The 23,485-nt window shown below is 44.1% G+C and overlaps 1 protein-coding gene across 3 annotated transcripts in view; it reads right to left on the reverse strand.

Moving 5' to 3' along the window:
• Window positions 1-23,485, reverse strand: part of LOC121575040 (forkhead box protein P1-B-like) — a 251,168-nt gene that overhangs the window by 209,627 nt on the left and 18,056 nt on the right. For all 3 annotated transcript variants that reach the window (XM_041887826.2, XM_041887824.2, XM_041887825.2), the window contains exon 2: window positions 4,584-4,682. The gene's annotated coding sequence lies outside the window, so the exon portion shown is untranslated. The remainder of the gene's footprint in view (window positions 1-4,583; window positions 4,683-23,485) is intronic.

Below are 23,485 nucleotides of genomic sequence, written 5' to 3' on the forward strand. Positions count from 1 at the left end.
ATCCTGGAGGAAAACCTGGTTCAGTCTGCTTTCCACCAGACACTGGGAGATGAATTCACCTTTCAGCAGGACAATAACCTAAAACACAAGGCCAAATCTACACTGGAGTTGCTTACCAAGAAGACAGTGAATGTTCCTGAGTGGCCAAGTTACAGTTGTGACTTAAATCTACTTGATGAAGAATTTTGAAAATAATAATGGGAAAATGTTGCACAATCCAGGTGTGGGAAGCTCTTAGAGACTTACCCAGAAAGACTCACAGCTGTAATCACTGCCAAAGGTGCTTCTACAAAGTATTGACTCAGGGGTGTGAATACTTATGTAAATTAGATATTTCAGTATTTCATTTTCAATACATTTGCTAAAATTTCTACAAATATGTTTTCACTTTGTCATTATGGGGTATTGTGTGTAGATGGGTGAGAAACAAATTATATTTAATCAATTTTGAATTCAGGCTGCAACACAATAAAATGTGGAATACGTCAAGCGGTATGAATACTTGACTTAAAAAAGCTCCATTTGGTTCTATTGTGTTACCAGACTCTGAAACAAACACATCAACACAATGGCTGTCCTATTACAGTTCTTGCTTAAGGGGTGAGAGCATCCAGACCTTCCGTCCCTCAAGCACTCCCTACATTATTTTATTACACTTGAATGAGTCAAGCTGACTCCAGCCTATTGCTGCTCTGCCTAGTCTTATAGTATTGCCCACCAGCCTTGAAAGATAATTCAGTTACTGATCTGGCATGAGTGGCTATAAGCCTGTCCTGTGTGTGTGTGTGTGTGTGTGTGTGTGTGTGTGTGTGTGTGTGTGTGTGTGTGTGTGTGTGTGTGTGTGTGTGTGTGTGTGTGTGTGTGTGTGTGTGTGTGTGTGTGTGTGTGTGTGTGTGTGTGTAAAATTATGGATAGCTGAAAGTGTCTTTCAATGACCCATTTTCTGGTGACGCCTGACAGTTGTTGACAACTATTTTAAATCTTTATGGTTATGCACTATTTTGATTGCCAGAAAACAGTGGAATACAAAATATGCCATGCAGTTACTCCTATACAAAAGCTGAAGTAGTTTTGCCCAATTTGACTTTTCAACTGTGGTCTAACCTCATCACTACTCAACATAGAGGGAGACAGGACAGGAGCAGAGAGACAACAGGAGAGGTACATGATTATTTTCACTCAAATCAGTGGCAAAGCCAGGCACTTGAAACAAACCCCTTCATAGGTATAATGTTATGCAAGACCACAACACACTGAGTGCTCTGGATCCATCTGGATCCATGGCCTAGTATTTTGACGTCTTATCAGGAATCTGTTGAGCGGTGATTAAGCGATGAGGCCTGCCTGCTCTCTACAGTGGCAGTAGCGTTAAGTGGGCTGTATGTTGAGCTGCTGTTAAATGTGTGTTAAGTTCTGCCATCCCGGTCAGGTGGCTACAAGCTTCACCACACAGCGTTCAGTCCACGCCTGTGGAGCAGACACATGGGCAGACACATGACTAAAAGGGCAACGTCTCACTGAGCACGCCTCGGCCTGCCCAAGGGCGTTGTTTGTGAGAGTGTGTGCGCACAGTATGTCCGTATGTTTATGTGTCTGTGTGTGTGAGAGGGATCCCCATATCCTGAGGATTCGTAGTTGTTGTTCATTTCCTGTTCAGAGACAAAATAAGCACATAAAGGCTAAATGGCGCTCTTCACTGGCCTTTAACCACATCACAGCAGTTTTCCACTAACCACAGATAATTATACAATTAAAACAATTTTCTGCATCTATCTGTCAAACTGATCTAATTTGCCATTAGAATGACACTAGAGCAACGAGGCCTCGCTCTCTCTTTCCCTGAGCGAAACCTGTCTCCTCTTTATCACATGACTAGGGAGAAACATCTGCAACAGAGGAAAACGCTAACTGAGCTGGGAGGAATAGGAGGTCTATTTGTTTAGCAGGATGTTAGTGAATAAAGCAGGACCCGGTGGCATTCAGTGTGACCCATAGTTTTCATAGGGCCACAAGGAAATAGAGGTTCACTTGACTGTTGGTTTAAATTAACCTTCAGTTGTTGAGAGAAAAGGACCTGACTGACATTAGTATTTTCTAAGACAATACTCCCTTAGGCATGTCGTACTTGACATAAATGATTCATTATGACAAAGAAAAGCAGAGCTAAACAAATAAGTCATAAATTAAAGGTCAATACCGACTGGCATTGTGGGATAAATCAAAATTCATACACGATTGTGATCATTTCACAAAACAGCAATGGTTGACTATGCATTTGTAAGCAAAACTACAGAGAAAAGGAATAGAGGAGAAATGTATTATATCCATTATTTCTCTAAATATGTGTTCCTTATATATTGCCCTTACATATGAGCAGCATATTAAAGGAAAAGTGACTTTGTGCGAGTGTGGAAACTGCAGGGCCAGAAGAGTGACCTCCCTCTGGGCCAGCAGATTGAGCCCTGCCCTCCTGGCTCCAGCCTGCAGCTGGAGAGTGTGTGAGGGACAGTGGGTGGGAGGAGGCTCAGAAGACCTTGACCTGGAAATCTTACCTCTCTCCCAGTCCACCCACTGAGGTCCACCCACTGAGGACAAGGAACTCAGATAGGAACTCCTTTTCAAGAAGTTAAAGGAAAATGTGTGTCCGCCCAGCCCGGTATGCCTGTGTCTAGCCGTTTTCAACCACAATGGAAATCCTTTTATGTTTATGGGTGATCCTGATGAGGATACATACCCATTAGGTTTCAGACCTGCCATAGAGGAGGTCTGTGGTATTAGCCATGAACAAGTGCACCGTCAGCACAGAGAGAGAACAGCCTTTTATGGCAACAGATCACTGACTCAAGCCATTGGCCACAGAGACCACAAATGAGGCGTTAAGTGTAGTGGCACATCAGCGGAGAAGTGTAGATATATGGAGAGATGTGCCCTTCTTCTCCTCTCATCCATGCGTCCACTCTCCCTCTTTCAACTCCTCCCTAAACCAGTCCATCTCTCTCTCCCTCCCTCCCTCCCTCCCTCCATACTCCATTTCACATTTACATCAAAACATGTTGAACAGGCCCACAATGCACTGCCACTAAATAACAACTGTCACCTAGAGTATAATTCATTAAACCAATGTTAATGTTGTCTTCCTCTAATGTCATTTGTGTAATTGAATTTTAATTCTCCAACAATATTTGGAGATAATTTTAATTGACGTTTGCTGTAATTAATTGTTGGGTAGAGACCAAGGCACAGGCACGGAGAAGTTAAAAAACGCATCCTGACACAGAGATTGAGAGAGAGAGAGGCGTAGTGGCAAGGCGAGGAGAGGGGCCTGCTGGGACGGTTTCATCACCACCGCCACCCCCCTGCTGAAAGGATGGGGCGGGGCGGGGCGGGGGGGGGGATAGACTCTTCTTCACAGTCAGAGATTTAATTGCACACAGATTCCATTACCTCCGCACAAATGTCACGTTCACTTCTGATCAGGGGCAAGGCAGGGGCTGGCAGCCAGCCAGACTACAGTGCAGAAAGTATTCAGCCAATCAGAGCACCCAATGCAGACAGGGGAGAGGGACAGGGAGAGAATGCCAAAGATATTAAAAACAAAGGAGTGTCACACACAAAGCTGCCGACGCTGCTACGACCGGTGCACTATGCATCATTTAGGGAGTAAAGTGTATATCTTTTGTTTTGATTGCTACTTTTAATTGCTTTAGCCAATATGACATAAGGTGATCATTTAGAATGATATAGTCGGCCTCCCGAGTGGCGCAGTGGTCTAAGGCACTGCATCGCAGTGCTAGCTGTGCCACTAGAGATTCTGGTTCGAGTCCAGGCTATGTCATAGCTGGCGGCGACCGGAAGACCCGCGGGGCGGCGCACAATTGGCCCAGCGTCGTCCAGGGTAGGGGAGTGTTTGGCCGGCTGGGATGTCCTTGTCCAATTGCGCTATAGTGACCCCTGTGGCGGGCCGGGCGCAGTGCACGCTGACTCGGTCGCCAGGTGTACGGTGTTTCCTCTGACACATTGGTGCGGCTGGCTTCCGGGTTAAGCGGGCACTGTGTCAAGAAGCAGTGAGGCTCGGTTGGGTTGTGTTTCGGAGGACGCACGACTCTCGACCTTCGCCTCTCCCGTGTCCATACGGGGGTTGCAGCGATGGGACAGGGACTGTAACTACTACCAATTGGATACCACGAAAAGTAAAATAATGATATAGTCAATAAAAATGAAAGGCTGCCATCTGTATGATGATATTCTGTAGATGTTTGTGAAATACATGTTCTGTATTTTCAAATGTAATGTTAGAAATATAACCCTAAAACTGCTTCAAAACAAAATTGGTTAAAAAAAAAAGTCATAATGCAATTTAGTCAAATAAAAATTGTTTTCAATTATTAGCCTGAACAATTAACAATTCATGAAAATACTTTTGAGTATCTGTTGGTATCTAGTTTAACCTAATTATAATAATATGCAAATTAGCCTAATAAGTTAAATCTCACTGTGCTGCAGCCTTCTAGTTCACAGAGAGGCAGAGAACATTTGAAATAAAACTGACTTCTAAAGTAGATAGAGTAAGGATGTGCACATACCGTGTTCACTTTTGTAGGAAAGACTGGCATTCCATTCTTCCAATGAAAATTCAGCTCAGGGTCTTCAGGGGCGGGACCATCGGGAGTTCACAGATGACACTGTATTTAGGTATGAGAAGGACAGAAGAGAGGGTTGTCACTAGTTACCAAAGTCATAATTATGGCTAAACCCTGCCTATTTCTACAATGTATCTTCTTAAAATCAGATTTTAAACCTTAACCCTAACCTTAACCACAATGCTAACTATATGCCTAACCCTAACGTTAAATTAAAGACCAAAAAGCAAATGTTTGGTTTCATGAATTTTTACGATAAAGCCAATTTTGACTTTGTGGCTGTGGTTTCCACAGCCAGATCACATTCCTCTGCCCGCCATCAGCCTCTGAACGGCCCCTGATAAGACCCATCTGATTACCCGTCTGCATGCCTGTCATTACAGGGCGGCAGGTAGACTAGCGGTTAAGAAGTGTTGAGCCAGTAACCAAAAGGTTGCTGGTTTGGATCCCTGAGCAGACTCTGTGAAACATCTGTCGACGTGTCCTTGAGCAAGGCACTTAACCCTAAATCGCTCTGGATAAGAGTATCTACTAAATTGTAAATTACTCCCAAAAATATGTTGATCCCAATAGACAGCTTCACCCCTCTGAATTTATGGCTCAAAAAGGAAAGACTTGGGAAAAGAGTACCACCATGCAGAATTTACAATGCGCCAAGAAAATCTAATTGATGAGATAATTCAAAAGAGATTGGATTTATGCATGGTCTCATATAAGGGATCTGAAGAAAGAGTAAAAGTACTTCAATTTTGAAATGAGGTAGCCTACTTTTATTTCACTTCGCAAATTAGCAGGCAGCAGTTAAAGAGTGATGGTTTAGTTTAAAGACGTGCTACTGCTTTCCATCCATAAAACTAAACAAACAACCAAGCACTGTAAGATACAGTACAGTATCTTCACAGTCATATTCACAGCGGCAACATCAAATAGACAGATACAACAGCTAAGTTATTCTTTACTTGTGGACTTCCACACAGCAGCTGCTCAACACAACCTTCAGCTTTAGAAACATGTGGTTTTAATCTCTCCTTTTGACCCAAATTACAGTCCTTGTCAGTTTCAAAAATAACTTGTAACCAGACACTTTAAAATATACTGAACAAAAATATAAATGCAACATGCAACAATTTCAAAGATTTTACTGAGTTACAGGTCATATGAGGAAATCAGTCAACTGAAATAAATTCATTAGGCCCTAATCTGTGGATTTCACATGACTGGGAATACAAATATGCAATTGTTGGTACCTTAAAAACAATGGGCCTCAGGATCTCGTCATGGTATTTTTATGCATTCAAATTGCTATCTATAAAATGCAATTGAGTTCGTTGTCCGTAGCTTATGCCTGCCCATACCATAACCCCACCGCCACCATGGGGCACTCTGTTCACAACGTTGACATCAGCAAATCGCTCACACACACAACGCCATACACATGGTCTGCGGTTGTGAGGCCGGTCGGATGTACTGCCAAATTCTCTAAAATGACGTTGGAGGCAGTTTATGGTAGAGAAATTAACATTCAATTCTCTGGCAAAGGCTCTGGTGGACATCCCTGCAGTCAGCATGCCAATTGCACACTCCCTCAAAACTTGAGATATGTGGCATTGTGTTGTGTGACAAAACTGCACATTTTAGAGTGGCCTTTTATTGTCCCCAGCACAAGGTGCACCTGTGTAATGATCATGCTGTTCAATCAGCTTCTTGATATGTCACACCTGTCATGTGGATGGATTATCTTGGCAAAGGAGAAATGCTCACTAACAGGGATGTAAACACATTTGTGCACAAAATTTGAGAGAAATCAGCTTTTTGTGCATATGGAAAATTTCTGAGATATTTTAGTTAAGCTCATGAAACATGGGACCAACACTTTACATGTTGCGTTCATATTTTTGTTCAGTGTAATTTGTTAATTATTTGTGTGTTGTGTTTCCAACTGATCTCACAACACACTTTTGGAGAAGGTCTTTGTTCTACCCAGGTTCATGAAACAGACTGGATGGGGACAAGGACAACCTACTCCACCTACTCTATCTTGTCAATATCTAATACGCAGAGGACACCACAGTCCACTGAACATCAAATCACACACAAATAAGAGACCCATTGACAAAAGTCGATATTGTTCCTCTCTATACCGTAACATTATAGATGGAGCGAATGGCATGTCTCCAATAGCGGTTGGTTGCCTCAGAATGCTGTCCCTGTTCAACACAGTCAATCTGAGCCTGCGACTCTGGGAGTCATCAGGTAGCTAGAAGGGCTTCATCTGACTGTAGAGAGAGAACATGGTGGCTGGATCGGATCAATGGCTTGACCCATTAAGTCACAGCACTCCCAGTACCTCATCTAATAAGAGCCGGGCTTGCGGAGCACCCCTGGCTGACCCATGCTGCTGGGGACAATTATAAGAGAGTGGTCTTTCAGCAGCGACGCCCACTTGCCCCGGCAGAGCAAAGGCAAGAAGGAGATCCACATGATATAAACTCCTCCCTAAGACGTGCTGACAAGGTTAGAGGGTCAACGCAGACATTAACAGGTCAGTGTGTGGCCCACTTGGGAACAATTACTCCCAGTCACAGCTAAGTGGACACTTGATTGAACACGACGGAGGCAGGACACACTTCCCACAGATAACAATCCCCAGAGCCATTTAGGATAAAAAGCCCTTGTGCTACAGCCTTTATGGGCAAAATTCATCTTCCATTTCCCTTTTAAAAGAATGTGAGCGTGTGATAGAGAGCCATTCTCTGGAGGAGATGAGCCTCTGAGCATTAAAATTTTCTACCAATGCTAATAGCAGCTTATGACACACTGACAATTGCAAAGTGACAGAAAAGAAAATCTACAATGAAGAGTGTATGTTAATTTCATTAAGGACCAATGGATTAGTTTTCTTGCTTTTTGTTACAGAATATAGAACATTTTAAGATAAACTGTTGTTTGCTGATAATATAGTGTTTTGGACATTTACAATGAAGTGTAAACGGTCTCAAGGCTCCAACCCAAATTATAGGATGTTCAATTTGAAACCAACGCAATCCAAACATCTATGTTTAGATTTTTTGGTCATTTCGCAGACGCTCTTATCCAGAGCGACTTACAGTTAGTGCATTCATCTTAAGATAGCTAGGCGGGACAACCATATATCTCAGTCATAGTAAGTACATTTTTCCTCAATAAATTAGATATCACTAAAGTCAGTGCTAGTAGGGAAAAAAGTCAAGTGCAAGTGTTAGTTCACGAAAGCCAAGGTTATTCTGGTTATTTTTAGAGAATGTGGGTTATTTTGTTGAGGCAGAACCAGACTTGGCAGAGATGTTCATGAAATGTATGTAGATCTGCCGTTGTTGCATTGTCTTGTCTTTTTACCATCTGACCTTTGACCTACTGACAGTTTGACCCTCCTCCCGCCACAATGACTAAAACTTCTCCCGTACCGGTACAGCTGGTGTCTTATCCACTAACACAGTAACAAAAACACTCCCCAGATCTAGGGAGATTAATGTCACAACTCAACAACAAATAGTTTATGCATTTCATCATATTGAGTGGGTTTAACATATTTGTTCTTTTTTTTTACAAACAGATGTGTAGGCCAACATCTTGTAGATAAAGACCTGCTCATGGTAACGTACATCTCTGTGTAAAGCGGTCACTCCAGACTTTTCATGCACAAGCATGGCTTATCGATCTACAAACACATGTTCTCAATTTGCATAAGCTGTGTGTTGGTTGAGGTATTGTTTTTTGTACATTGTTTATTTATTTCTCTCTCTCTCTCTCTCTGAAAATCAGTTCCACATTGTCCTCCCTCTGCAGCAGGCTAAAGCAGCTGTTGACTGTTAGTGGCTGCAGACGACACAATTCACCACTTCTCCAGGAGGAGAAATCGAGACTGAGAGTGCACCACAGCTGCAGCTGATGAGAGCGGGTATAAAAGTGTGGCAGACAGAGAGAGGAGATGGAGGATGAGAGAGACAAAGTGGGAGAGAGAGAGAGAGAGAGAGAGAGAGAGAGAGAGAGAGAGAGAGAGAGAGAGAGAGAGAGAGAGAGAGAGAGAGAGAGAGAGAAAGTGGGAGAGAGAGAGAGAGAGAAGGAGAAAGTGGGAGAGAGAGACAGAGAAAGTGGGAGAGAGAGAGAGACAGAGACAAAGTGGGAGAGAGAGAGAGACAGAGAAAGTGGGAGAGAGAAAGAGAGAGAGAGAGACAAAGTGGGAGAGAGAGCGAGAGAGACAGAGAAAGTGGGAGAGAGAGAGAGAGAGCGAGAGAGAGAGAGAGAAAGCCCAGGCATTGTCTTCCACACTCATGTTCCAGAAATAGAACAGCTTTTTTCATAAGATGGTAGAAAAATCACTTTATCCGACTGAGAGCCCGGTGGACTATCCCATTACAGGCCCATCTTCATCACAGGCACTTCCCCTCTCCACGACGGCCAGGTGAGCGAGAAGTGGAGGATCCAGGAAGCCATGCTTTAGCACAGAGGAAACAAGCTGAGGCGGAGGATGTCTCCCTTCTATCTCTCTCTCCAGCTCCGCTCATTAACTGGGCTCCTTTCCAATTCGTTTAGTACCCCTGAGATACAACCTTCCCCCAGAATTTACCGAAATGACACAACATTAGCAGATTTGCATATGCAAAACGGTGGAAGCAACAGGATCTCCTGTTCAATTGACCTATTGGTTGTTGTGGCAGCAGAGTTATTCCCGGGGACGATTTTGTAACCAAGTGGGCGTCATGTGAATACCATCTGGGTACCATTTTTTAAATTTTAGTCATTTAGCAGACGCTCTTATCCAGAGCGACTTAGAGTTAGTGAGTGCATACTTTTTCATAATGGCCCCCCGTGGGAAACGAACCCACAACCCTGGCGTTGCAAGCGCCATGCTCTACCAACTGAGCTACAGGGGAACTATTTACTTAAAGCTGGCAGAAGTCCCGTGGCAACCAGCCTGGCAATGAGAAGGAAGGGAATAAATTGCATCATTTACTTAACATCCATTTGCTGTTGTGCCCGTTAAAAACCCATGACTAAATAATTTGGTTATTTCGGCTGCCAGTTACCGCTGTCAGCCAAATTGCGCTGTAAATGGGACAAACAGTGCAACTGTCAAAGGGCTGATAAAGGAGGTATCATAGATACATGAAATCACATTTACAGCAAGTCTATTAAAAACCCTCAATCCATTTACACCAATGAAATGTCCCAGTGTCTTATGTACAGCACACCACCCATAAACAGACAATAAACACATTGTAATTATAATGCCAACTCTTTAATTACGTGGGCCATTTGGGGATGGTCGAACTCACTAATTGTCAGAGTGATGTGAATGGATTGGGGGAGGGTGGGCACGTAAGGAGATCAAGCCTCAAGCCCAAAGAGAACCATATTCCCTATTCTCCTAGCGTGTTAGGAAGCAGAACATTCAATTGGCATGGTTCCAAAGAAGAAGAGTTCCAAACAACCTAAATCAGGAGGGACAAACTTCATGCAAATAATTTATATGTAAGAAAGCCTAACACATCTAGAGTTTTCACATAATGAAGGATTCAGAATGAGAACAATAAACTGGGCCCATTATTACCTAGCTAACAGGTCAGGGATACAAGCATTTTTCCCTATCTTAGAATACACAATGCTTAGTGTAATTGACTACTGAGATGGTATTCAATAAATAAGTTCTTACATCTAACATGTCCAAGCAAGAACGAATTACTTGAAATATTTTGATATGCAACCTAATCCAGTAATTGTCATGGATTTTGGGTTTACAATTAGGCTATTTTTGTTATATTTTACTGACAAAATAGGGCTCCAGATTTGTTGTTGTTGTTGTTGTTGTTGTTGTTCAATAGAGATAAATGTGCCTTCATCTTTATGTGTACTAATATTATTTATAGTCCTAACTCACCACCTGAGGAAGTAGAAACTCAAAACACATTAGCTAGAGCGCTAACTCTAACGCCTACTGCTAGCCATGTAGTAATCTAACAGTAAATGGAATGTCCTAAAATAACTTAGCAATTAGGCCGAGTGCACTCGCGATGGCCAATGCACTTTTCGAGCGCTCCATATTTCAAAGCCATATCAGATATCTTGACTGTAAAACAGTGTGCTTTGAGCTCAATAATAATCAATGAGAAATAGCTCCAACATTCCAAGATGGCGTAGCAGTGCAGTCGTGTTTTCTGTAGTGTCCTCATGTAAATAGCCTGTTTTTTTCGTATATATTTCTCAATCTCACTTTCCATCCTTTAACTAAAATATACTTTCCTGCAACCCGCCTCACCCAATGTGGAATGGATTCTATTATTTCTTTATACCTTCGTATCTAGAACATCCGGATGAAACTAGCCAGCTAGCCAGCTAACTAGCTACTTGCTATTAGTCACCGTTAGCAGTCTTCACCATTGTCCGTGGCCTGCACTACCTACCAGCCAGCTCTAGCCTGGACAATTATCGGCCAGTCTGCACATCGCGCTATCGAGCCATAGCATATCGGATTTTCTGCCGGAATCACTGAATCACAGGACCTTAACACCGGATCATCGCAACTAGCTAGCTGCAACCGAATGGCTGTTGTTGTTGTTGTTGGCTAATTCACCACTGTCCAGTAGCAAGCCCCAGTTAACCTTGAGCTAGCCTCGAGCCAGGCCCATCTCCCGGCTATCTACCTCTCTGTCAACCGGACAGGTCCTCCTAGTGTTGACATGGAGCCCCGCCGATCCATCACGACTGGTCTGCCGGCGTAATAGTCTGATGTGGTTTCAACAGGCTTCCCATTGTGACGACCACAAAGATCCATCTGCTAGCCCTGGCCCGCTAGCACATGCAATCAACAGCCGTGCCTCCCGCTCGCCTGTGCCGTAGCAGCCACTGAACTGAACTGCTCCCAGACTCACTTATTGCTGTTCACTGGACCTAATGATCACTCAGATACACAGCTGATGCCTGCTGGACTGTTCCTTTATACAGTACCTCATCCTGTTTATCTGTTAAGCCTCAGCTCAAACTTTTGTCGCCATTACCAGCTGTTGTCTTAGCTCTCTCGAATAACACCTGTGATTGCTTTATGCCTCTCTCCCATGTCAATATGCCTTGCCTATTGCTGTTTCGGTTAGTTCTTATTGTACTTTTTCACTGTAGAGCCCCCAGTGCCACTTAACTTGCCTCAGATAGCTCCTTTGTCCCACCCCCCACACACGCGGAGACCGGCTCAATCGGTGCCTCCAGTGATGCTATCTCTTTCATCGTTACCCAATGCTTAGGTTTACCTCCACTGTACTCTTATCCTTCCATATCCTTGTCTGTACATCATGCCCTGAATCTATTCTACAACGCCCGGAAATCTGACCCTTTTATTCTCTGTACCCAACGCACTAGAAGACCAGTTCTTAAAGCCTTTAGCCGTATCCTTATTCTATTCCTCCTCTGTTCCTCTGGTGATGTAGAGGTTAACACAGGCCCTGTAGCCCCCAGTATCACTCCTACTCCCCAGGCACTATCATTTGTTGACTTCTGTAACCGCAAAAGCCTTGGTTTCTTGCATGTTAACATCAGAAGCCTCCTCCCTAAGTTTGAGTTATTCGCTGCGTTAGCACACTCCGCCAACCCTGATGTCCCAGCAGTGTCTGAATCCTGGCTTAGGAAGGCCACCCAAGATTCAGAAATGTCCATTCCCAACTACAACATTTTCAGTCTAGATAGAACTGCCAAAGGGGGCAGAGTTGCAATCTACTGTAGAGATAGTCTGCAGAGCTCTATCATACTATCCAGGTCTGTGCCCAAACAGTTTGAGCTTCTACTTCTAAAAATCCACCTTTCAGGAAATAAGTCTCTCACTGTTGCCGCTTGCTACAGACCCCCCTCAGCTGCCAGCTGTGCCCTGGACACCATATGTGAATTGATTGCCCCCCATCTATCCTCAGAGTTCGTATTGCTTGGTGACCTAAACTGGGATATGCTTAACACCCCGGCCATCCTACAATCTAAACTAGATGCCCTCAATCTCACACAAATTATCAAGGAACCTACCAGGTACAACCCTAAATCTGTTAACATGGGCACCCTCATAGATATCATCCTGACTAATTTACCCTCTGTCTATGCCTCTGTCTATCCCTGTTCTCTCCTCTCTGCACAGGCTATACAAATGCCTCACACCACGTGGCTGCTGCCTCTCTAACCTGGTGGCCCCTGCACGCACCACCCACGTGAAGTTCCAGGTCTCAGGCAGCCTCTGGAACTGCCGTTCTGCTGCCAACAAGGCAGAGTTCATCTCAGCCTATGCTACCCTCCAGTCCCTCGACTTCTTGGCGCTGACGGAAACATGGATTACCACTGAAAACACTGCTACTCCTACTGCTCTCTCCTCGTCTGACCATGTGTTCTCGCATACCCCGAGAGCATCTGGTCAGCGGGGTGGTGGCACAGGAATCCTCATCTCTCCCAAGTGAACATTCTCTCTTTTTCCCCTGACCCATCTGTCTATCTCCTCATTTGAATTCCATGCTGTCACAGTCACTAGCCCATTCAAGCTTAACATTCTTGTCATTTATCGCCCTCCAGGTTCCCTTGGAGAGTTCATCAATGAGCTTGACGCCTTGATACGTTCCTTTCCTGAGGATGGCTCACCCCTCACAGTTCTGGGTGACTTCAACCTCCCTACGTCTACCTTTGACTCATTTCTCTCTGCCTCCTTCTTTCCACTCCTCTCCTCTTTTGACCTCACCCTCTCACCGTCCCCCCCTTCTCACAAGGCAGGCAATACGCTTGACCTCATCTTTACTAGATGCTGTTCTTCTACTAATCTCACTGCAACTCCCCTCCATGTCTCCGACCACTACTTTGTATCCTTTTCTCTCTCGCTCTCCTCCAACACTACTCACTCTGCCCCTACTCAGATGGTAATGCGCCGTTGCAACCTTCGCTCTCTCTCTCCCGCTACTCTCTCCTCTTCCATCCTATCATCTATTCCCTCTGCTCATTCCTTCTCCCTCCAATTTCCTGATTCTGCCTCCTCAACCCTCCTCCCTTTCTGCATCCTTTGACTCTCTATGTCCCCTATCCTCCCAGCCGGCTCGGTCCTCCCCTCCTGCTCCGTGGCTTGATGACTCATTGCGAGCTCACAGAACAGGGCTCCGGGCAGCCGAGCGGAAATGGAGGAAAACTAGACTCCCTGCGGAACTGGCATCTTTTCACTCCCTCCTCTCTACATTTTCTTCATCTGTTTCTGCTGCTAAATCCACTTTCTACCACTCTAAATTCCAAGCATCTGCCTCTAACCCTAGGAAGCTATTTGCCACCTTCTCCTCCCTGCTGAATCCTCCTCCCCCTCCCCCCCTCCTCCCTCTCTGTGGATGACTTCATCAACCATTTTGAAAAGAAGGTTGACGACATCCGATCCTCGTTTGTTAAGTCAAATGACACTGCTGGTCCTGCTCACACTGCCCTACCCTATGCTTTGACTTCTTTCTCCCCTCTCTCTCCAGATAAAATCTTGCGACTTGTGACGGCCGGCCGCCCAACAACCTGCCCGCTTGACCCTATCCCCTCCTCTCTTCTCCAGACCATCTCCGGTGACCTTCTCCCTTACCTCACCTCGCTCATCAACTCATCCTTGACCGCTGGCTATGTCCCTTCCGTCTTCAAGAGAGCGAGAGTTGCACCCCTTCTCAAAAAACCAACACTCGATCCCTCTGATGTCAACAACTACAGACCAGTATCCTTTCTTTCTTTTCTCTCCAAAACTCTTGAGCGTGCCGTCTTTAGCCAACTCTCTTGCTATTTCTCTCAGAATTACCTTCTTGATCCAAACCAGTCAGGTTTCAAGACTGGTCATTCAACTGAGACTGCTCTTCTCTGTGTCACGGAGGCTCTCCGCACTGCTAAAGCTAACTCTCTCTCCTCTGCTCTTGTCTTTCTAGACCTGTCTGCTGCCTTTGATACTGTGAACCATCAGATCCTCCTCTCCACCCTCTCCGAGCTGGGCATCTCCGGCGCGGCTATCTCTTGGATTGCGTCCTACCTGACCGGTCGCTCCTACCAAGTGGCGTGGCGAGAATCTGTCTCCGCACCACGTGCTCTCACCACTGGTGTCCCCCAGGGCTCAGTTCTAGGCCCTCTCCTATTCTCGCTATACACCAAGTCACTTGGCTCTGTCATATCCTAACATGGCCTCTCCTATCATTGCTACGCAGACGACACACAACTAATCTTCTCCTTTCCCCCTTCTGATAACCAGGTGGCGAATCGCATCTCTGCATGTCTGGCAGACATATCAGTGTGGATGACGGATCACCACCTCAAGCTGAACCTCGGCAAGATGGAGCTGCTCTTCCTCCCGGGGAAGGACTGCCCGTTCCATGATCTCGCCATCACGGTTGACAACTCCGTTGTGTCCTCCTCCCAGAGTGCGAAGAGCCTTGGCATGACCCTGGACAACACCCTGTCGTTCTCCGCTAACATCAAGGCGGTGACCCGATCCTGTAGGTTCATGCTCTACAACATTCGGAGAGTACGACCCTGCCTTACACAGGAAGCGGCACAGGTCCTAATCCAGGCACTTGTCATCTCCCATCTGGATTACTGCAACTCGCTGTTGGCTGGGCTCCCTGCCTGTGCCATTAAACCCCAAAAACTCATCCAGAATGCCACAGCCCGTCTGGTGTTCAACCTTCCCAAGTTCTCTCACGTCAACCCGCTCCTCCGCACACTCCACTGGCTTCCAGTTGAAGCTCGCATCTGCTACAAGACCATGGTGCTTGCCTACGGAGCTGTGAGGGGAACGGCACCTCCGTACCTTCAGGCTCTGATCAGTCCCTACACCCAAACGAGGGCATTGCGTTCATCCACCTCTGGCCTGCTGGCCCCCCTACCTCTGCGGAAGCACAGTTCCCGCTCAGCCCAGTCAAAACTGTTCGCTGCTCTGGCACCCCAATGGTGGAACAAGCTCCCTCACGACGCCAGGACAGCGGAGTCACTCACCACCTTCCGGAGACACTTGAAACCTCACCTCTTTAAGGAATACCTGGGATAGGATAAAGTAATCCTTCTACCCCCCCTTACCCCAACCCCCCCAAAAAAATAATTAAAAATAATTTTAAAAAATACATATTGTAAAGTGGTTATCCCACTGGCTATAAGGTAAATGCACCAATTTGTCAGTCGCTCTGGATAAGAGCGTCTGCTAAATGACGTAAATGTAAATGTAAATACACCTCCGCTGTCTTCAACCAGGAGCTCATTGCCTGCGTCCGTAATGGGTCCGTGGTCAAACGACCACCCCTCATCACTGTCAAACGCTCCCTAAAACAATTCAGCGAGCAGGCCTTTCTAATTGATCTGGCCCGGGTATCCTATGATGGATAGTGACCTCTTTCAATCAGTAGAGGATGCCTGGTTGTTCTTTAAAAGTGCTTTCCTCTTCATCTTAATTAAGCATGCCCCATTCGAAAAATTCAGAACTAAGAACAGATATAGCCCCTGGTTCACCCAGACTTGACTGCCCTTGACCAGCACAAAAACATCCTATGGCGTACTGCATTAGCATCGAACAGCCCCCGTGATATGCAACTTTTCAGGGAAGTCAGGAACCAATATACACAATCAGTTAGGAAAGCAAAGGCTAGCTTTTTCAAATAGAAATTTGTATCCTGTAGCACTAACTCCAAAAAGTTTTGGGACACTGTAAAGTCCATGGAGAATAAGAGCACCTCCTCCCAGCTGCCCACTGCACTAAGGCTAGGAAACACTGTCACTACAGATAAATCTACGATAATCGAAAATTTCAACAAGCATTTTGCTATGGCTGGCCATGCTTTCCACCTGGCTACCCCTACCCCGGCCACCAGCTCTGCACCGTCTGCTGCAACTTGCCCATGCCCCCGCTTCACCTTCACCCAAATTCAGATAGCTGATGTTCTGAAAGAGCTGCAAAATCTGGACCCCTAAAAAAATCAATCTGGACTCTTTCTTTCTAAAATTAGCCGCCGAAATTGTCGCAACCCCTATTACCAGCCTGTTCAACCTCTCTTTCGTATTGTCTGAGATCCCCAGAGATTGGAAAGCTGCCGCGGTCATCCCCCTCTTCAAAGGGGGTGACACTCTAGATCCAAACTGTTACAGACCTATATCCATCCTGCCCTGCCTTTCGAAAGTATTTGAAAGCCAAGTTAACAAACAGATCACTGACCATTTCGAATCCCACCGTACCTTCTCCGCTATGCAGTCTGGTTTCCGAGCTGGTCATGGGTGCACCTCAGCCACGCTCAAGGTCCTAAACGATATTATAACCGCAATCGATAAAAGACAGTACTGTGCAGCCGTTTTCATCGACCTGGCCAAGGCTTTCGACTCCGTCAATCACTGCATTCTTATTGGCAGACTAAATAGCCTTGGTTTCTCAAATGACTGCCTCGCCTGGTTCACCAACTACTTCTCAGATAGTTAAATGTGTCAAATGGGAGGGCCTGTTGTCTGGACCTCTGGCAGTCTCTATGGGGGTGCCACAGGGTTCAATTCTTGGGCTGACTCTATTCTCTGTGTATATCAATGATGTCACTCTTGCTGCTGGTGACTCTCAGATCCACCTCTACGCAGACGACACCATTTTGTATACATCTGGCCCTTCATTGTACACTGTGTTAACAAACCTCCAAACGAGCTTCAATGCCATACAGCACTCCTTCCGTAGCCTCCAACTGCTCTTAAATGCTAGTAAAACTAAATGCATGCTCTTCAATCGAACGCTGCTTGCACCCGCCCGACTAGAATCACTACTCTCGGCGGGTCTAACTACAAATACCTAGGTGTCTGGTTAGACCGTAAACTCTCCTTCCAGACTCACATTAAGCATCTCCAATCCAAAGTTAAATCTAGAATCCGCTTCCTATTTCACAACAAAGCCTCCTTCACTCATGCTGCCAAACACTATCCTACCGATCCTTGACTTCGGCGATGTCATTTACAAAATAGTCTCCAACACTCTACTCAGCAAATTGGATGTAGTCTATCACAGTGCCATCCGTTTTGTCACCAAAGCCCCATATACTACCCACCATTGTGACCTGTACGCTCTCGTTGGCTGGCCCTCACTACATATTCGTCGCCAAACCCACTGGCTCCAGGTCATCTATAAATCACTGCTAGGCAGATCCCCGCCTTATCTTAGCTCATTGGTCACCATAGCAACACCCACCCATAGTATGCGCTCCAGCAGGTATATCTCACTGGTCATCCCCAAAGCCAACACCTCCTTTGGCCGCCATTCTTTCCAGTTCTCTGCTGCCAATGACTGGAACGAACTGCAAAAATCTCTGAAGCTGGAGACTCTTATCTCCCTCACTAACTTTAAGCATCAGTTGTCAGAGCAGCTTACCGATCACTGCACCTGTACACAGCCCATCTGTAATTAGCACACCCAACTACCTCATCCCCATTTTGTTATTTATTTTGCTCATTTGCACCCCAGTATCTCTATTTGCACATCATCTTCTGCACATCTATCATTCCATTGTTAATAGTAAATTGTAATTATTTTGCACCTATTTATTGCCTTACCTCCATAACTTACTACATTTGCACACACTGTATATAGATTTTCTATTGTGTTATTGACTGTACATTTTGTTTATCCCATATGTAACTCTGTGTTGTTGTTGTTTTTAATCGCACTGCTTTGCTTTATCTTGGCCAGGTCGCAGTTGTAAATGAGAACTTGTTCTCAACTGGCTTACCTGGTTAAATAAAGGTGAAATAAAAATAAAAATAAATAAAAGCTACAGAAACTGAGACACTCCTCTTTTTAATATGGACAACTAGTTGCTTCCAAAGTTGTTGTTTCCCGCAATTGCATTTTAAAATGTTATACAATCACGAGGGGAGCACAAGGTGGAAAGATTGTGAGAGGTTCGCTCATTACAGAAGCCTGCCCATGCGAAACAGACACTTTTATTACAGAAATCATGAAAATACACTTTACAGTTTAACAAATTCATGGTTTAATCCGCCCCAAAAATATGACTTTTTGATTGAGGTGACCAGGTAGAATGTGCAGCTCGTACGACCAAATAAATGTTTTACTCACACAGCCAAGTCAAAGGGTCGCAAAATGCGACTAAATGGTTGCAGTCTGAAGCCCTGCAGGTGATCTGGAGTAATAATGTCAACTCCAGAGGACCAATGGAAGCTTCAACAAGATCCGTCTCCAAGAGTTTTACAATGAAATATAGAGAACATAATTACACCCATTGATTTACATCTCCAAATGTTCACCCACTAACACTGCTAATTAGCCTGTGGAATATTACACTTGATTACTTAACAGATACCTTGCGTCACAGGCAGTTAATATAATTTTTAACACATCCATAACAAGAGAGGACTAAAGATACTTTGTGCAATCCATTTTCTGTAGAATATCTACTGTACTGGAAGTCAATCCTAATGTGAAGTACACATCACAATGGAGCAAACATACACCCTGTGATGCATCATGTCTTCAGTGGGTGAATCATCCAGCAACAACTACAATCATGTCAACCTGGTGACGAGGTTTCTCTTTTGTTGACATGATGTTCAATGGTCGGTTGGCACTCTTGAGGTTTACCGCAATAACATCACAACACGTGACTTCAGTTCCAACAGAATGATCTCACATGGTGGAAAAGGAGAGTCAGCTCCAATGTGATTGGTATGATGGGAGGGTGTGGACCTATTTGGCAGACAGATATAAGCCCTGCCAATCAGAGGTGGAGACTAATTAAGTGATAATGCATGTGAGGTTCATCCACAACCTTATTGTGTTCCACTAGGTATTTTCTCTCTATAGCAGCCTATCTCACATAAAAGAGGAGAGGAGAGGCGAGATTGAGATAAATATTGTGAGGGATACTAATCTACCATCCATCTCATATTCTAATGTATCCATTATGCTCTAAAAAGAGGCTAGTCGTCTTTTCATTTTATGAGGCATTTACAAAAAAGATGACACTGCAAGAGGTTCACATGGTGATTAAAACTCTTTGAATTAGACCTTCAATCATCACTTACAATTGTGTATAAAGTACACAGAAACGCACTCCCGATGCCTAATCCAATTGGACTATAATACTAAGTGAAAAGATTGATTTACTCATTTCTAACAATGGTGCTTGCCGTTAAATTGAGAAATTGATTAGTCAACACGTTGAAAACATGTCTATCATGCTCTCATTCACAACAAGAAAATGCTTTTGGAATAATATCCAATAACTCACAAGCTTATTTGTACATCCACAACAAATACATTTCCACCTTTACTGTAGGCCTGTTAGTAAACACAATGGCAACACTAGAAATTATCCTAGTGAGTTTGATGCTCTGCTACTGGATCAAATCAAATCAAACTGTATTTGTCACATACACGTGTTTAGCAGATGTTATTGCGGGGGTAGCGAAATGCTTGTGCTTCTATCTGCGACAGTGCAGTAATAACTAACAAGTAATATCTAACAATTTCACAACATATACCTAATACACACAAATCTAAGTAAGGAATTAAATTTAATAATATATACATATATGGACAAGCAATGACAGAGCGGCATGGACTAAGATACAGTATAATATTATAGAATAGAATGCAGTATATACATATGAGATGAGTAGTGCAAGATATGTAAACATTATTAAAGTGACTAGTGTTCCATTTCTTAAAGTGGCCAGTGATTTCAATAGGCAGCAGCAGCCTCTAATGTGCTAGTGATGGCTATTTAACAGTCTTATGGCCTTGAGATAGAAGCTGTTTTTCATTCTATTGGTCCCAGCTTTGATGCACCTGTACTGACCTCGCTTTCTGGATGATAGCGGGGTGAACAGGCAGTGGCTCGGGTGGTTGATGTCCTTGATGATCTTTTGGCCTTCCTGTGACATCGGGTGCTGTAGTTGTCCTGGAGGGGGGGTAGTTTCCCCCTGGTAATGCGTTCGGCAGACCGCACCACCCTCTGGAGAGCCCTGCGGTTGCAGGCAGTGCAGTTGCCGTACCAGGCGGTGATACAGCCCGACAGGATGCTCTCAATTGTGCATCTGTAAAAGTTTGTGAGGGTTTTAGGCGCCAAGCCAAATTTTTTCAGTCTCCTGAGGTCGAAGAGGCTCTGTTGCGCCTTCTTCACCACACTGTCTGCGTGGGTGGACCATTTCAGTTTGTCAGTGATGTGTACGCCAAGGAACTTGAAGCTCTCCACCTTCTCCACTGCGGTCCCGTCGATGTGGATGGGGGGGTGCACCCTCTGCTGTTTCCTGAAGTCCACGATCATCTCCTTTGTTTTGTTGACGTTGAGTGAGAAGTTATTTTCCTGGCACCACACTCCCAGAGCCCTCACCTCCTCCCTGTAGGCTGTGTCGTCATTGTTGGTAATCAAGCCTACTAACAATGACAAGACAGCCTACAGGGAGGAGGTGAGGGCTCTGGGAGTGTGGTGCCAGGAAAATAACCTCTCATAATAACTGTACTGGGTGTTAGGGCTGATCCCATTTAAATCGACCGGTCAATTGTTTGGTCGATAGGCTGTTAGCCGACCAAGATTTCTTTAGTCGAGCAGTAGCAAAAAATTATAATAATTTAATGGTGTACAAGACACCTGATTGATTTGCGCCTGTCTGAGTGGACTAATCCATTATGGAGCCTTGGGGGTGGCATAGTCCATCACTAAGATGTGCTACTGAAATTGTATATGGTTCACAGGAGGTTGGTGGCACCTTAATTGGGGAGAATGGGCTTGTGGTAATGACTGGAGCAGAATCAGTGGAATGATATCAAATACATCAAACACATGGTTTCCAGGTGTTTGATGCCATTCCATCTGCTCCCCTCAGCAGCCTCAACTGATATGGTTATATTACGTAAGAACAATGGTGCAACACTAATAAAAATTATATTATTTTATAACAAATGTGCTTTCTCCCGCGTTGAATAGCGGTCGCTGTCTGTGATTCTGAAACATCAGTGCGCTGTTGAATTAGCGTCTTTTCCTAGACCATGTTGCTATGTGCATAACAGCAAAGTTAACCAGCATATTGGTGCTGAGAACAATGTGGCGGCGGCAGCAGCGGAGTTAGGAGAAGCGAAAACAGCACTTGCCTTAATTGTCTAAGAAAAGTGAGGAGAGAGGAAAAGCCAACTTAATTAAGTCTATAATCAATAGCCTAACTGTTAAATGTGCCTGGCTTTATAAATCATCCAAATAGATCTACAGAAATAAGAGAGATCCTGCTAATGTTTGAGTGTTTGTTTAATAGCCTAGTGATTCCGTGATCACCAGGCCTCAGGCAACCACAACATGTCAGATAAACTAGTTCTCTAATTCGGCTGTTTTTAATCTTTGCTATGCTGTAATAATTTTCTCATTAGAACAGCCTCTCTGGTATTACTTATCATTTATTTAGTGTTGTTTACACTCTTCCAAATTGTCAGAAAAACAATATTTATAGTAATAACCCTCCTTTTTCTTGATTTCCTTCTTATTGTTATTATTACTATTATTATGATAATCGTTATAATAATAAGTAATGTCGTTATCATTAGTAGGTACAGCAGCCTTGTATAACCACCATCGAGCTGTAGGCCAAAGAGTGTATCCTGTTTAGTCTTAATACCATAACTTACTTAGGCTACTGTATCAATCAATTAGTCATTCGTTGATTTGAAATGCAATCAAGCATTTTCGTTTTAAAATAAAATAAAGCGACACTTGAATATTACCATAAAACAATAAATAAATCGCTCCATTTCGGAAAATCCATTCACGAATGAATGCGACTGTTTTTAATCTTTGCTTTACAAAAAAGCAAAAAAAAACATTAAAACAGACTCTCTGGTACGCTTATCATTTATTTAGTGTTTATTTGTATTATTTATGTTTTCTTTTTTGTAATTGTCTGGATCATTTCCAATCCCCCATACATGTTTTGGTAAATATATATAAAATATACACTACTGGTCAAATGTTTTAGAACACCTACTCATTCAAGGGTTTTTCTTTATTTTTTCTATTTTCTACATTGTAGAATAATAGTGAAGACATCAAAACTATGAAATAACACGTATGGAATATTGTAGTAACCAAAAAAGTGTTAAACAAATCAAAATATATTTTGTTTTTGAGATTCTTCAAATAGCCACCCTTTGCCTTGATGACAGCTTTGCACACTCTTGGCATTCTCTCAACCAGCTTCATGAGGTAGTCACCTGGAATGCATTTCAATTAACAGGTGTGCCTTCTTAAAAAGTTAATTTGTGGAATTTCTTTCCGTCTTAATGCGTTTGAGCCAATCAGTTGTGCTGTGACAAGGTGTACAGAAGATAGCCCTATTTGGTAAAAGACCAAGTCCATTTTATGGCAAGAACAGCTCAAATAAGCAAAGAGAAATGACAGTCCATCATTACTTTAAGACATGAAGGTCAGTCAATATGGAACATTTCAAGAACTTTGAAAGTTTCTTTAAGGGCAGTCGCAAAAACCATCAAGCGCTATGATGAAACTGGCTCTCATGAGAACCGCCACAGGAATGGAAGACCCAGAGTTACCTCTGCTGCAGACCAAATAAATGTTTCACAGAGTTCAAGTAACAGACACATCTCAACATCAACTGTTCAGAGGGGACTGTGTGAATCAGGCCTTCATGGTCGACCTCCTGCAAAGAAACCACTACTAAAGGACACCAATAAGAAGAAGAGATCTGCTTGGGCCAAGAAACACGAGCAATGGACATTAGACCGGTGGAAATGTGTCCTTTGGTCTGGAGTCCAAATTTGAGATTTTTGGTTCCAACTGCTGTGTCTTTGTGAGACATGGTGTAGG

Source organism: Coregonus clupeaformis, chromosome 10, assembly GCF_020615455.1.
Source record: "Coregonus clupeaformis isolate EN_2021a chromosome 10, ASM2061545v1, whole genome shotgun sequence".
Taxonomy (NCBI): domain Eukaryota; kingdom Metazoa; phylum Chordata; class Actinopteri; order Salmoniformes; family Salmonidae; genus Coregonus; species Coregonus clupeaformis.